The following is a 12,515-nucleotide window of genomic DNA, read 5'->3' as shown; positions in this document are numbered from 1 at the left end:
ATAAAACCTCCTTGGCAGACACTAGTAAGGAAAAGCTACAAGATATTTTATGACGAGAGTCAGAATAAGAAGATTCCCAGCTAAAGAGTGCGGTCTGTTGGAAACCAAAGGGACGATCTGCGCATGCAGCCAGAGGAAGTAGCTGAGATCTTCAATGTATGCTTCCCATCTGTATTCACACAAGAGAAAGACATTGTAGCCGGGGATTTCAATCGGGATGGTGAGACTCGAGAACATGTTAAGATCTGTAAGGAGGTATTAAATGCTTTCACAGGCATAAAGGAGGAGAAATCCCCAGTGCCCAATGAAATGTATTGCAGGCTGCAGTGGGAGGTAAGGGAGGAGATTGCTGGGGCCCTTTTGGATCTCTTTAATACTTTGCTGGCCGCAGGGATATTGGGTAAAAATTGGGAACAATTCTGAGGGACAAGATATATCAACATTGAAAAGGAAGGAATAGATTCAGGACAGATTTTGTAAAGGAAAATCCTGTCTGATGAATTCAATTGAGTTTTTTTGAAAAGTTATCTAAAAATATTTATGAGAGCAGTGCAGATGATGTGGTTATCATGGCGTTCGGTAAGGCCTTTGACAATGTCTCAGTCAATATGTAAATGGCCCAACTGGAGAAAGGAGCGAAACCTGACCTCCCCTTGGGAAACAAGGTAGGGAATAGGACTGAGGTGTTAGTGAGGGAGCATTTTGGCAAAGTGACCACAATTCTATTAGTTTGAAAATAGCTTTGCTGAAAGACAGGCCTGGTCCAAAAGTTAAAGTTATAAAATGTGGCAAGACAAATCTTGATAGTATTAGACATGAACTTTTTTAAAAGTTGATTAGAGAGTCTATTTTCAGGTAAAGCGAATTCTGACAATTGGGAATATTTTAAATGTGAGATAAAAGGACCGTTCAGCACCAGCATGTTCCTGTTTGTGTGCAGCTCAATGCTGACAGCTTTCGGAAACACTGGCTGTCAACTGAGACTTTGGTCAAGTATAAGGGGGTACATGTCAGGTATAGCCAGCTGGATCAAGGGAATCCCTGAGGAGCATAGGGGCTGTAGGAATACTCTTTGGATGGAAATCAAGAATGCAGAAAGGGGACATGAAATAACTTTGGCAGATAAAGTTAAGGAGAATCCAAAGATATTCTACAAGTGTATTAAGAGCAAAAGAAGAGCTAGGGACAAAACCAGTATTCTTAATGATCAACAAATCCAACGATGTGTGAAACTACAAGATCCTAAACAAATATTTCACTTTGGAGCTTACTATGGATAAGGCCTGGGGTGCTCAGGGAACTAAACATTGTTTGGCCAGAACACTATTGGAATATTGTGTGCAATTCTGGTCTCAATGCCATCGGAAGGATGTTGTGGAACTTGAAAAGGTTCAGAAGAAATGAATAAGGATGTTGCCATGGTTGGAGGGTTTGCGCTACAGGGAAAAGCTGAATAGACTGGGATTATTTTCACTTTAACATGGGACACTGAGGAGTTATCTTATAAAGGTTTCTTAAAATCATGATGAGCATGTATAGGGTCAATAGATAAGGACTTTCTCCGGTCGTGGGGGGGTGGGGGGTGAGTCCAAACCTACAAGGCATAGCTTTAAGGTGAGAGGAAAAGATTTAGAAGGGACCAAAGGGACAGCTGTTTCCTGCAGAGGTTGGTATATGTATGATATAAACTTCCAGAAGAAATGGTGGAGGCTGACAGAAATATATTTAGCAGGCATCTGGATGTGTATATAAATAGCAGGATTTTAGAGGGATATTGGCAAAGTTCTGGCAAATGGGATGAAAAACGTCCTGGAGGAGTTGGACCAAAGGGTCAGTTTCTGTGCTGTACATCTCGATGACTCCATGTCTTGAAATGAGTCCTCATTATAGAAGAGGCGGTGTTGGAAGTTTTAAAACATAGAGGTAGATAAATCCCCAGGACCTGATCAAGTGTACCTCAGAACATTGTGGGAAGCTGGGGAAGAAATTGTAGAGGCCTGAGCAGTGATATTTGTGGCATTCTGGGCAGTGATGGAGGTTTTCTGAGATTTCAAAGGGATCTTGATGAAATGAGTGAATGGCTGAAAAACTGCAGATGAAGTTCAATTCGAGGAAATGCAAGGTGATGCATTTAGGTTACAACAAACAAGGGTCGAGCTTTCACAATTAATGGTAGTGTCTTCAGTAGTGTTGTACGCCTTGGGGTTCAGGTACGTAGTTATTTGAAGTTTGCCACAAGGAGAGACAGGATGGTTATAAATGGTACCTGCCTTCATTGCTCAGTCATTCGAGTTTAGGAGTTTGGGAAATCGTGTGTACAGGACATTGGTAAGGCCTGTTCTGGAATACTCTGCCCAGTTATAGGAAGGATATTAAGCTTGAGAAGGTTCAGATCACATTTACCGGGATGGTGATGGGTATAGAACGTTTCAGTTATAAAGGAAGGTTGTATAGTCTGGGACATTTTTCACTTGAGCCTGGAGGCTGAGAGGTGAGCGTATAGAAGTCTATAAAATAATGAGGGGTATAGATAGAGTTAACGTGACTTGTCTTTTCCCAACAGCAGGTCATTTTAGAACTAGGGGCTACATTTCTTAAGGTTAGAAGGGAGAGATTTAAAATCAGAAAACATAAGGAGCAAACTGTTACAGAGTGTGATTTGTGTGTGGAATGAAATTCCCAAGGAAGGGGTCAATGTGTGTACAATTACAATGCTTGAAATATTAGTACAGGAATAGGAAAGGTTTGAAGGGATGTGATCCAGGAACAGGCAGGAGGGACGAGGTTAGTTTAAGATTATGGTGGGCATCAACGGAACAGTCAGATTCCATGCTGTATGACTGTTTGACTATGAAAATAATGTTGTGGCCTTATTTAAGAAAGACTGCAAGGGGAAGCCAAGAAACCGCAGACTGAGGAGACAGAAATCAAGGATGGGTAAGGTGTTGGAGATTATTCTGAGACGTAGGATTTATATGCATTTGGAAAGACAAGAACTGATTACAGACAGAGTGACTTTGTGCCCGGGAAAACATGTCTCTCAAACTTGCCTGAGTTTGTTGAAGATGTGACCAATAAAACAGATGCAATAGATCTTGTTTCTGGGTTCAGCAAGGCTTTTGACAGGGTTGAGCAGGCTTCATGGGTTAGTAAGGTTAGTTCACATGGGATGGAGAGCGAGCCAACTGGATACACAATGGGTTTGATAGGAGGAGGTTGAGGGTTGTTTTTCAGACTGGAGGCCTCTGACCAGCAGTGTGCTGTAAGGATTGGTGCTGGGGCCACTGATGTGCATCATTTATATAGAGAATCTGGGTAAAAATATAGGAGTCACTGTTAGTATGTTTGCGGATACCAAAATTAGTGGAAGAGTGGGCAGGGAATATAGTTATCGAAGGGGATGTTAATCAACTGGGCCAGTGGGCCAAGGAATGAAAGATGGAATTTAATTCAGGTGTTGGATTTAGTTAAGACAAACCAGGGAGGACTGACACAGGTCATGGTCAGGCCCTGGACAGTGTCGTCGAACAGAGAGAGACCAAGGGTTGCAGTTACACTGTTTTGCAATGGAATCACAGGGGGACAGGGTGGGGAAAGCAGCATTTGGCACACTTGTCTTCATTGGTCAGAGCATTGAGTACATGAGTTGGAGATATATGTAACATTGTCGTCACTATTTCTCCTGGGCAGAGGAGTCCATGGGATGACCTTATAAAGGTTTAGGAAACCATGTAGGGCCTAAGTAAGGTGAAAAGCCAAGGGTAGGTGAGTCTAAACCTAGAGACATAAACGTGAGGTGAGAGAGCAAGGATTTAAAGAGGGAGCTGAGGGGCAACATTTTCCACAGAGGATGGTGCATAGACAGAATGGACTGCCAGAGGAAATGGTAAAAACAAGTACAATTACAACATGGAAAAGATACTTGGGCAGGTATATGGAGAGAAGATTGGAAGGGGTATGGGCCAAACACAGGCAAATGCAACTCATTCCATTTAGAAAACCTCAAACAAAGAGTCATGCAGCACAGAAACAGACCCGATGTCTCCAGTTGTTGGAGGAGGAGACTATCGAGACAAGGCATGTTGTAGAGACTGAAGCAAGTTACAGCGATATGGATGGTCGTCTGGGCTGGAGGTTTCAAATATGTCAATTAATTGGTAAGAGGGGAGTGGATGACAGCGATAGGAACTGTTATAGGAGTTAGAATGATTGAAGACACTGGTCCACAAGATGACCCATAGATACAATGTTGAAGAGGGAATAAAGAACAGAAAGATCCCAGGCAGCATTACCACTCTCTCATGTGAGGCCTGCATTCCCCTCTGTTGTCCTGGTGCTCACCAAGACAGCACACGCCTGGATTGAAAACTGGGTACTCCCGATGCTGTCTCAGTACAACAAAACTTAAAGTACAGGTGGTGACTGAGTCTGGGGTGTGCCTGTACTGTGCTCCCCCTCCAGCTCTATGTCTCTGTCATGTCTTGTTAGCTGATGTTTGGAGCCCTCTCATTGCTCTCTGCTCTGTGCACTGTGAGTGATCTTACCTGGCAGCAGGATTTATTAAAGGCTCCCGACCTCCCTGACCTTTGTCTCTCTGGCTGACGAATCATCTTCCCAACCAGCAGGTGGCAAGTCTGTTGAGTCAGGAACTCCCTGAGAACCTGTAGAAGACACATAAATAAGCAGAATGGGAAATTAGACTGATGCTGTGAGGGTTACACATGTAGAATGGCAGTGAGCCCACAGAGATCTGGAAAATTCCAGTTCCATTCCTGGTCTGTGCTGCCTCATGTATCTGGAGCGGAGAATTATGTTGGCTCAAGACCTGGAGTGGCTGCAAGAGTGAGAGACGCTGACAGAGGCAGCAATTAGACGCATACAGTGAGGGATCCCACATGGAAAGAGACTGAGTGATATCACCAGAGTTCAGGATCAAATAATTGTGCGGGAAGAAAGGGTTTTGATGCATGTTGCACTAGGATGCGCAACCTGTGAGCAGGCGAAGTGATGGCCTAGTGGCATTATTTTGAGGCAATTTATCTAGAAACTCAGCAAATGCTCTCTGGACTGGTTTAAATCCAGCCATTGCAAATGATTGAATGTGAATTAAGTGCTTCAAAAACGATGTAATGAAAAACCTGTAAGTGAGTATTAAACAATTGCTGATGTTAAGAAAAATCCATCGGGTGGATTCATGGCTTTAGTGAAGTAACCTAAGATGGGACTGGAATATCACAGGTATTACAGAACCACAGTTGAGGGAGGGACAGGACAGGCAGCTCAATGTTCCAGGGGACAGATGCTGCAGGAAGGACAGAAGGGGAGCTGAGAGAGGAGAGCTGCTGGTTCTGACTGGGTGAAACATCCCAGCAGGACTGAGAGAGGATATTCCTGCGGGACCGCCCAGTGACGCTGTGTCCGTGGGATTAATCAATAACAATGGGTCTTCCCTTTCCTCTGATTGTTCTACAGACTCCGAGAGCCCCGCCCTCCTGCACCTTGACCTTCTCAAGATGGCGGCCCTCAGGCCCGCGCTTCCTCTTCCCTCAAACAAATGGCGGCCGTGACTCTGGGCCACTTCCCTGGTCAGAGACCGCCGCCTCCTTACCCGGGCCTGGAGGGTCTTTTTCGGGTTTTTATACCTCTATCCGGGATTTGTGAATTCTCTCCGCTCCTTTCTCCCAGCGAGGCTCCCACACACTGGCTATGAGCGCCGCTCTCTGAAGCCGATCGCAGCCGCTGCCAGAGAAAGCAGCTCCACTTCTCTCACTCCTGATCAATGTGACACTGCGCATGCTCTGCATAGAAACCAAACTGCGCGTGCGACTGGGTTATCAGTGAGTTTATAGAGAATATTCATATCTGCACAGACTGATGGGTAAAATATTAGTCATTAACAATTGCTTTGTCGAGTCATAGTTATAGAGCTGTCTAACATGCAAATTGTCTGGTCCAAATCAACCATACCGGCCAGGTATGTAAATTACCAATCGTTCTGGGAGTTTGAAAAGAAGTTTCTTACTCGAGAAGTGTAAATCGATTGGAAATATGTACGTTATCAGATTTACATTTCAACTACAGTATTTTTTAAAGTCTCACATTGATTTATGAGAGACGTTTAATGCTCCACTATGTAATGAGAATGATCAATCCTGCAAAATAATTTGCTCTCTGACCAATCTTGAAGCGTTCACTCCCGAGAATGCTTTGGCCCCTCTCCTCATTCACTCTGGTTAGAGGACCGGCCACTACTCGGTCCTCCTGTTCCGCCCCTTCCTCCCAATTGCAGAGTTGATTCAGGCGTGACTTAGCAGGCAAGGGACAAAGTCGATGTTTTGTGACGCGGTGAAAATATCCCGAATCTTGGACCGAGAGGCCTGGGTTTAATTCACAGCTTGTACAGATGTGTGTAATAACAACTTTTAAGGGAAGTCAGGAACAGAGTGAAAACAAGAGAAAATGCATGCAATGTAGTGGGGCTCTCAATGCTCAGATGATTTGACTCTTTACCAAGCGTTTCAGGGTCCCAGTACAGACTGTTGCACTCCTCTTAGTGCACAGCCAGATACCACGATTATGGGGCAAAGTGGTGGGATATAGTGATGCTTTTCTGGAAGGCGCTCGGTTTTTGTAGTGAAAACAGTTGAGAAGGAGTCGGGTTTTGTATGGAGCTACCTGTCCCCCTCCTTTTGCAGCCTCTTATTATTGCCCTGACTCTACCTCGTACATGGAGAAAGTGAGGACTGCAGATGCTGGAGATCAGAGCTGAAAAATGTGTTGCTAGAAAAGCGCAGCAGGTCAGGCAGCATTCTCTACCTCGTACATGTTTGGTAGAGATCAGTGACACCTCGTAAGCCTACAATACAAGATCCATCACTGTTTAAGACAGTAAAAATGTCTTGTAGCACAATAGTCAGAGAACAATACAGTTTGATCCTTGGTGTTGCGCCAACCAGTGAACTATTCTCAGCTCGTCCCCCTACCCTATCCTGAAATCACCCATGTGTTTATCTAAAGGATTGTTTAAATCTACCTAATGTGGCTGAGTTAACTACATTAGTAGGTAGTGGATTCCATGCCCTAACCTGCCTCTGACATCTGTCTTAAATCTATCACTCCTCAATTTGTAGATATGCCCCCTCATACACACTAATGTCATCATCCTACCCTATCTTAGCCTCTGATCATCTTGTATGTCTCTATCAAATCCTCTCTTAGCCTTCTTGCCAATGAGAACACGTTCAAGTCTCTCAACCTTTCCTCATAAGACCTTCGCTCCAGACCACACAACATCCTGGTAAATATCCTCTGCACCTTTTCCCATGCTTCCACATCCTTCCAGAAATATGGGCACCAGAACTGCACACAATATTCCAAATATGGCCGCACTAGTGTTTTGTATTGTTGCAGCATGATATTGCGGCTCCAGAACTCAAACCATCTACGAATGAAACCTAACACACTGTATGCCGCCTTAACAGTACTGTACACCTAGGTGGCAACTTTCAGGCATCTATGTACATGGCCTCCAACATCCTTCTGCACATCTACACTACCCAAGAATCTTTCGATAGACCCTTTCCATCTGCCTTCCTGTTATTCTTCACAAAGTGCATCACCTTACACTTTGCTGCATTGAACTCCATTTGCCACCATTCAGCCCAATTCTGCAGTTTATCCAAGTCCCCCTGCAACCTGTCCACTAATCCATTGACTTTCATTTCATCTGCAAATTTACTAATCCATCCACCTATGTCTGCATCTAAGACTTTTATAAAAATAACAAACAGCAGTGGCACACCATAAGACCATAAGACATAGGAGCGGAAGTAAGGCCATTCGGCCCATCGGGTCCACTCCGCCATTCAATCATGGCTGATGGGCATTTCAACTCCACTTACCACATTCTCCCCGTAGCCCTTAATTCCTTGTGACATCAAGAATTTATCAATTTCTGCCTTGAAGACATTTAGCGTCCCAGCCTCCACTGCACTCTCTGGCAATGAATTCCACAGGCCCACCACTCTCTGGCTGAAGAAATGTCTCCACATTTCTGTTCTGAATTTACCCCCTCTAATTCTAAGGCTGTGTCTACGGGTCCTAGTCTCCTCGCCTAACGGAAACAATTTCCTAGCGTCCACCCTCTCCAAGCCATGTATTATCTTGACACCACTAATAACTGCACTGGAGGCTGATTATGTTCCATCATCCACCACTCACTGCCTCCTTTCAGAAAGCCAGTTTCTAATCCAAACTGCTAAATCACACTCAATTCCATGTTGCTGCATTTTCTCTAACAGCCTACCATGTGGAACCTTATCAAAGGCTTTACTGAAATCCATGTATACCACGTCAACTGCCCTACCCTCATCTATATGCTTGGTCACCATCTCAAAAAACTCAATGAGGTTTGTGAGACACGACCTACCCTTGACGAAACCATATTGACGATCTGAAATCATATTGTTGTTTGCCAGATGATTACAAATAGTGTCTCTTATAATCCTTTCCAAAACCTTTCCTACAACAGAAGTAAGGCTCACTGGTATATAATTACCTGGGTCATCTCTACTGCCCTTCTTGATCAAGGGCATAACTTGGTACTGAACTTGTAGGCAATGACAACTCAATATCAAAGCCGAAGTCTTTGCTATCTTCTCCCTAGCTTCCCAGACAATCTACAGATAAATCCCATCTAGCCCAGGGGACTTGTCTACTTCCAATCCTTCTAGAATTGATAACACCTCTTCGTAACTAACCTCGATCCTTTCTAATCTAACATCTTCTACCTCATTATTATCTACAATATTCTAATTTTCCTGAGTGAAAACCAATGAGAAATGTTCGTTTAGCACCTCTCCGATTTCCACAGTATCCACACTCAACTTCCCACTTCTGTCTTTGATTGGCCCTATTCCTACCCTATCCTTTATTCCTCACATACCTATAAAAAGCTTTAGGGTTCTCCTTTATTCTATTCGCTAAAGACTGCTCGTGTCCTCTCTTTGCTCTTCTTAACTCTCTTTAAATCCTTCCTAGCTGATCTGTAAGTTTCCATCGCCTCATCTGTACCATTTGTCTCATCAACCCATAAGCCTCCTACTTCTTCTTAACAAGAGATGCAATTTCTGTGGTAAACCACGGTTCCCTTACCTTATCATTTCCTCCTTGTCTGACAGGGACATACCTATCAAGGATATGCAATATCTGTTCCTTAAACCAGCACCACATTTCCATTGTCTGCATCCACTGCTACTCCATCCTATACATCCTAATTCTTGCTGAATAGCATTATTATTGCCACTGCCCCACCGATAAGTCTTCACCTGTGGCATGTACCTATCCCTTTTCATCGCTAAACTAAACATAACTGAATTATGATCACTCTCTCCAAAGTGATCACCTACAACTAAATCAAACACCTAGTCTGGTTCATGACCAAGCACCAAATCCAATGTAGCCTCCCCTCTTGTCGGCACTTCGACATACTGTGTCAGGAAACCCTCCTGTACACATTGGACAAAAACTGATCCATCCGACGTACTAGAGTTATAGCATTTCCAGTCAATGTTGGGGAAGTTAAAGTCCCCCATAATGACCACCATGTTACTTTCACTCCTACCCAGAGTAGTTTTGCTAATCCTCTCTTCCCCCTCCCTGGAACTCTGTGGCGGCCTATAAAAAATCCTAGCAGTGTGACCTCCCCTCTCCTGTTTCTAACCTCAGCCCATACTATTTCAATAGACAAGTCATCATCAAATGTTCTCTCAGCCACCGTTATACTATCCTTGACTAACATGACATGCATGGGCCCATTGCGGTGCTTCAAACTCCATGAGGCAGCCATACTATCTATGACAGACAGACTCAGTTTTGAACCTCCTCTATCCTTAAGACCTTATGCACTGCCTATGCTCCTCCATTTCCCCTTTGTACATTCCCTTTTCAACCCACCCCACCTGCGTCACTCCACAATTGGAGCTGTCAAGGGAAGAAGTCTGTGGAAAACCCTCCCTAACCTTCTCTATCCTTCTTTAAGATGTATTTTAAAATCATTCTCCTTAATCAATGTTTTGATCATCCATGAAGCACCTTAGGAGATTTGCCATTGTGAAAGATTCCATACAATGCAAGTAGTTGTTGTTATTGCTGTACATTAGGAGAAACAGAAATGATGCTTTCAAAATTCTAACAAGAAATTCACTGATAGGCGCAGTGTGTATGCATCACATTGGTATGGGCAATAAACAAAGAAATAACTAATGCCTGTAAAAATGGCATGTCTATTACCATGGGTGATTTTAATCTACATGTAGATTGGTTGAACCAGCTCAGTCAGGGTAGCCTTGAGGAGTTCATTAAGTGTATACAGGATAGTTTTTTTGAACAGTATGAAATGTAACTGACAAGGAGCAAGCTATCCAAAATCTGGCCCCTGTGCAATGGGACAGGAATAATTAATGATCTCAGAGTTAGGGATCCTCTTGGAAGAAGTGATCACTGTTGAAGTTAGAATACATTTGGAGAGTGTGAAGATAAAATCTAATACTTTGGTCCTGTGCCTGAACACGGGGAACTAAAATAGAATGAGGGATAAACTGGATAAAGTAGACTGGAAACAAAGATTTTTGTTTCCAGTCTACTTGTGGGACAGTTGATGAGCAGTGAAAGATTTTCAAAGACATTTTAGGAAGTGCTCAGCAAAGGCATATTCCAGTGAAAAGGAAGAACTGTAAGAAAAGGCGGTGGACAAAAGATAGGGAATTCTACACCAGTTAGTTTATTCTCTGTAGTTGGAAAGATGCTTGGGTCTATTATCAAGGAAGAAATAGCAGGGAATCTCGATAGAAATTGTCCCATTGGGCAGACAGAGCATGGATTCATAAAGGGCAGGTCATGCTTGACAAATCGTTTGGAATTCCATGAAGACATTTCGAGCAAGGTGGACAATGGGGACCTAGTGGATGCGGTGTACCTGGATTTCCAAAAGGCCTTCAACAAGGTGCCACGCAGGTGGCTGTTGCATTATATAAGGACACATGGGATAGTGTATTAGCATGGATAGAAGATTGGTTGACTAACAGGAAGCCAAGAGTGGGGCTAAATAAGCCTTATTCTGGCTGGCAATCAGTAACTAATTGTGTGCCTCTAGGATCAGTGTTGGGACTGCAATTATTTAGAATTGATGCAGATGATTTGGAGTTGGGGACCACATGTAGGGTGTCAAAGTTTGCATATGAGACTAAGAGGAGTAGCAGGACAAAGTGTCCGGAGGACTGGGAATCTTTGCAGAGGACCAGAGATACATTGAGTGAGTGGGTAATAGTTTGGCAAGTGGAATATTATGTTCATAAATGTAAAGTCATACTCTTTGGTTGGAGTAACATTAATAAAAAGATTATTACTTGAATTTTAAAAAGTTGCATTATTTGCTACGCCGAGGCACCTGAACATCCTTCTGCAGGAGTGTTGGTCACCAGGTACAACAATCAGTTCAGAAGGCAAATGGAATTTTGTCCTTCATTGCTGAAGGGATTGTGTTTAAAAGCAGAGGTTAATGTTCTAGCTATAGTGAGTGCTGGTGAGGCCACACCTGGAGTACTGCATGTAGTTTTTATCTCCTTACGTGCTCAAGGATGTACTGGCACTAGAGCGGGGTGCAGAGGAGGTTAACTATGTTGATTCCGCAGGTGAGGGGTTTGGCTTAACAGAGACAAAGTAGATTGGGATTATATTCATTGGAATTCAGAAGAATGGAAAAATATAAAATAATGAATGGAAAGAATAAAATAGAAGTAGAGAGGATGTTTCCACTGGCAGGTGAAGCTAGGACAAGAGGGCTTCACCACAAGGTTAGAGGCAGCAAATTTAAGAGTGAATTGAGAAGGAACGTCTTGACCTCGATGGAGTGCATTGCCCAGGGAAGTAGTTGATGCTAGCTCAATGAACGTTTTTAAAGCTAAGTTAGTTTTTTTTTTAAAAAAAGAAATAATTAATTAAGGAAGACAGTGAGAACATGGGTAAATGGTTCTGTGTCCACGAAATGATCAGCCATGATCTTATCAAATGGTAGAGCAGGCTCGAAGGGCAGGACGGCCTTCTCCTTTTCCAAAATCTTTTGTTCTTATATTATGCATTCCTCCCTCACTCGTGACTTGGAGGTGCTGGTGTTGGATTAGGATGGACAAAATTAAAATTCACAGAACACCAGGTTATAGTCCAACAGGTTTATTTGGAAGCACTACTTTGCTGGCCCTTCATCAGGTGGTTGTGTGATTTTTAACTTTGTCCCTCACTCTTGTAACTGAGAAACAGCAGCAAAAGTCACGAAGCAGTGCGCAAGGTCCAGCCAACAGTTGGTATTGCGGACAATCTCAGAATACAATGGGATATTGATCAGATGGGCCAATGGGCTGAGAATTGGCAGAGAGGATTTAATTTAGATAGATTCGGTTAGGATATCTGGTTGTCATGGACAGGTTGGACCGAAGAAGTGATTGATGTCAGCGGCGGAC

General features: G+C 43.4%; 1 long non-coding RNA gene across 2 annotated transcripts in view; it reads right to left on the bottom strand.

Moving 5' to 3' along the window:
- Window positions 1-5,736, bottom strand: part of LOC148148006 (uncharacterized) — an 88,929-nt gene extending 83,193 nt beyond the window's left edge. For both annotated transcript variants that reach the window (XR_015759440.1, XR_015759441.1), the window contains exons 1-2: window positions 5,643-5,736; window positions 4,545-4,661 (exon numbers count right to left, since the gene is read on the bottom strand). This is a non-coding gene — a long non-coding RNA (uncharacterized LOC148148006). The remainder of the gene's footprint in view (window positions 1-4,544; window positions 4,662-5,642) is intronic.
- Between the last annotated feature and the right edge of the window lie 6,779 nt (window positions 5,737-12,515).

The sequence above is a fragment of the Chiloscyllium plagiosum genome, unplaced genomic scaffold (assembly GCF_037043375.1).
Source record: "Chiloscyllium plagiosum isolate Xiang-an unplaced genomic scaffold, Cpla_swu_hap1 HiC_scaffold_14, whole genome shotgun sequence".
Taxonomy (NCBI): Eukaryota; Metazoa; Chordata; class Chondrichthyes; order Orectolobiformes; family Hemiscylliidae; genus Chiloscyllium; species Chiloscyllium plagiosum.
Note: the sequence above shows the minus strand (reverse complement) of the source record. Positions and strands in the feature narration are given on the sequence as shown.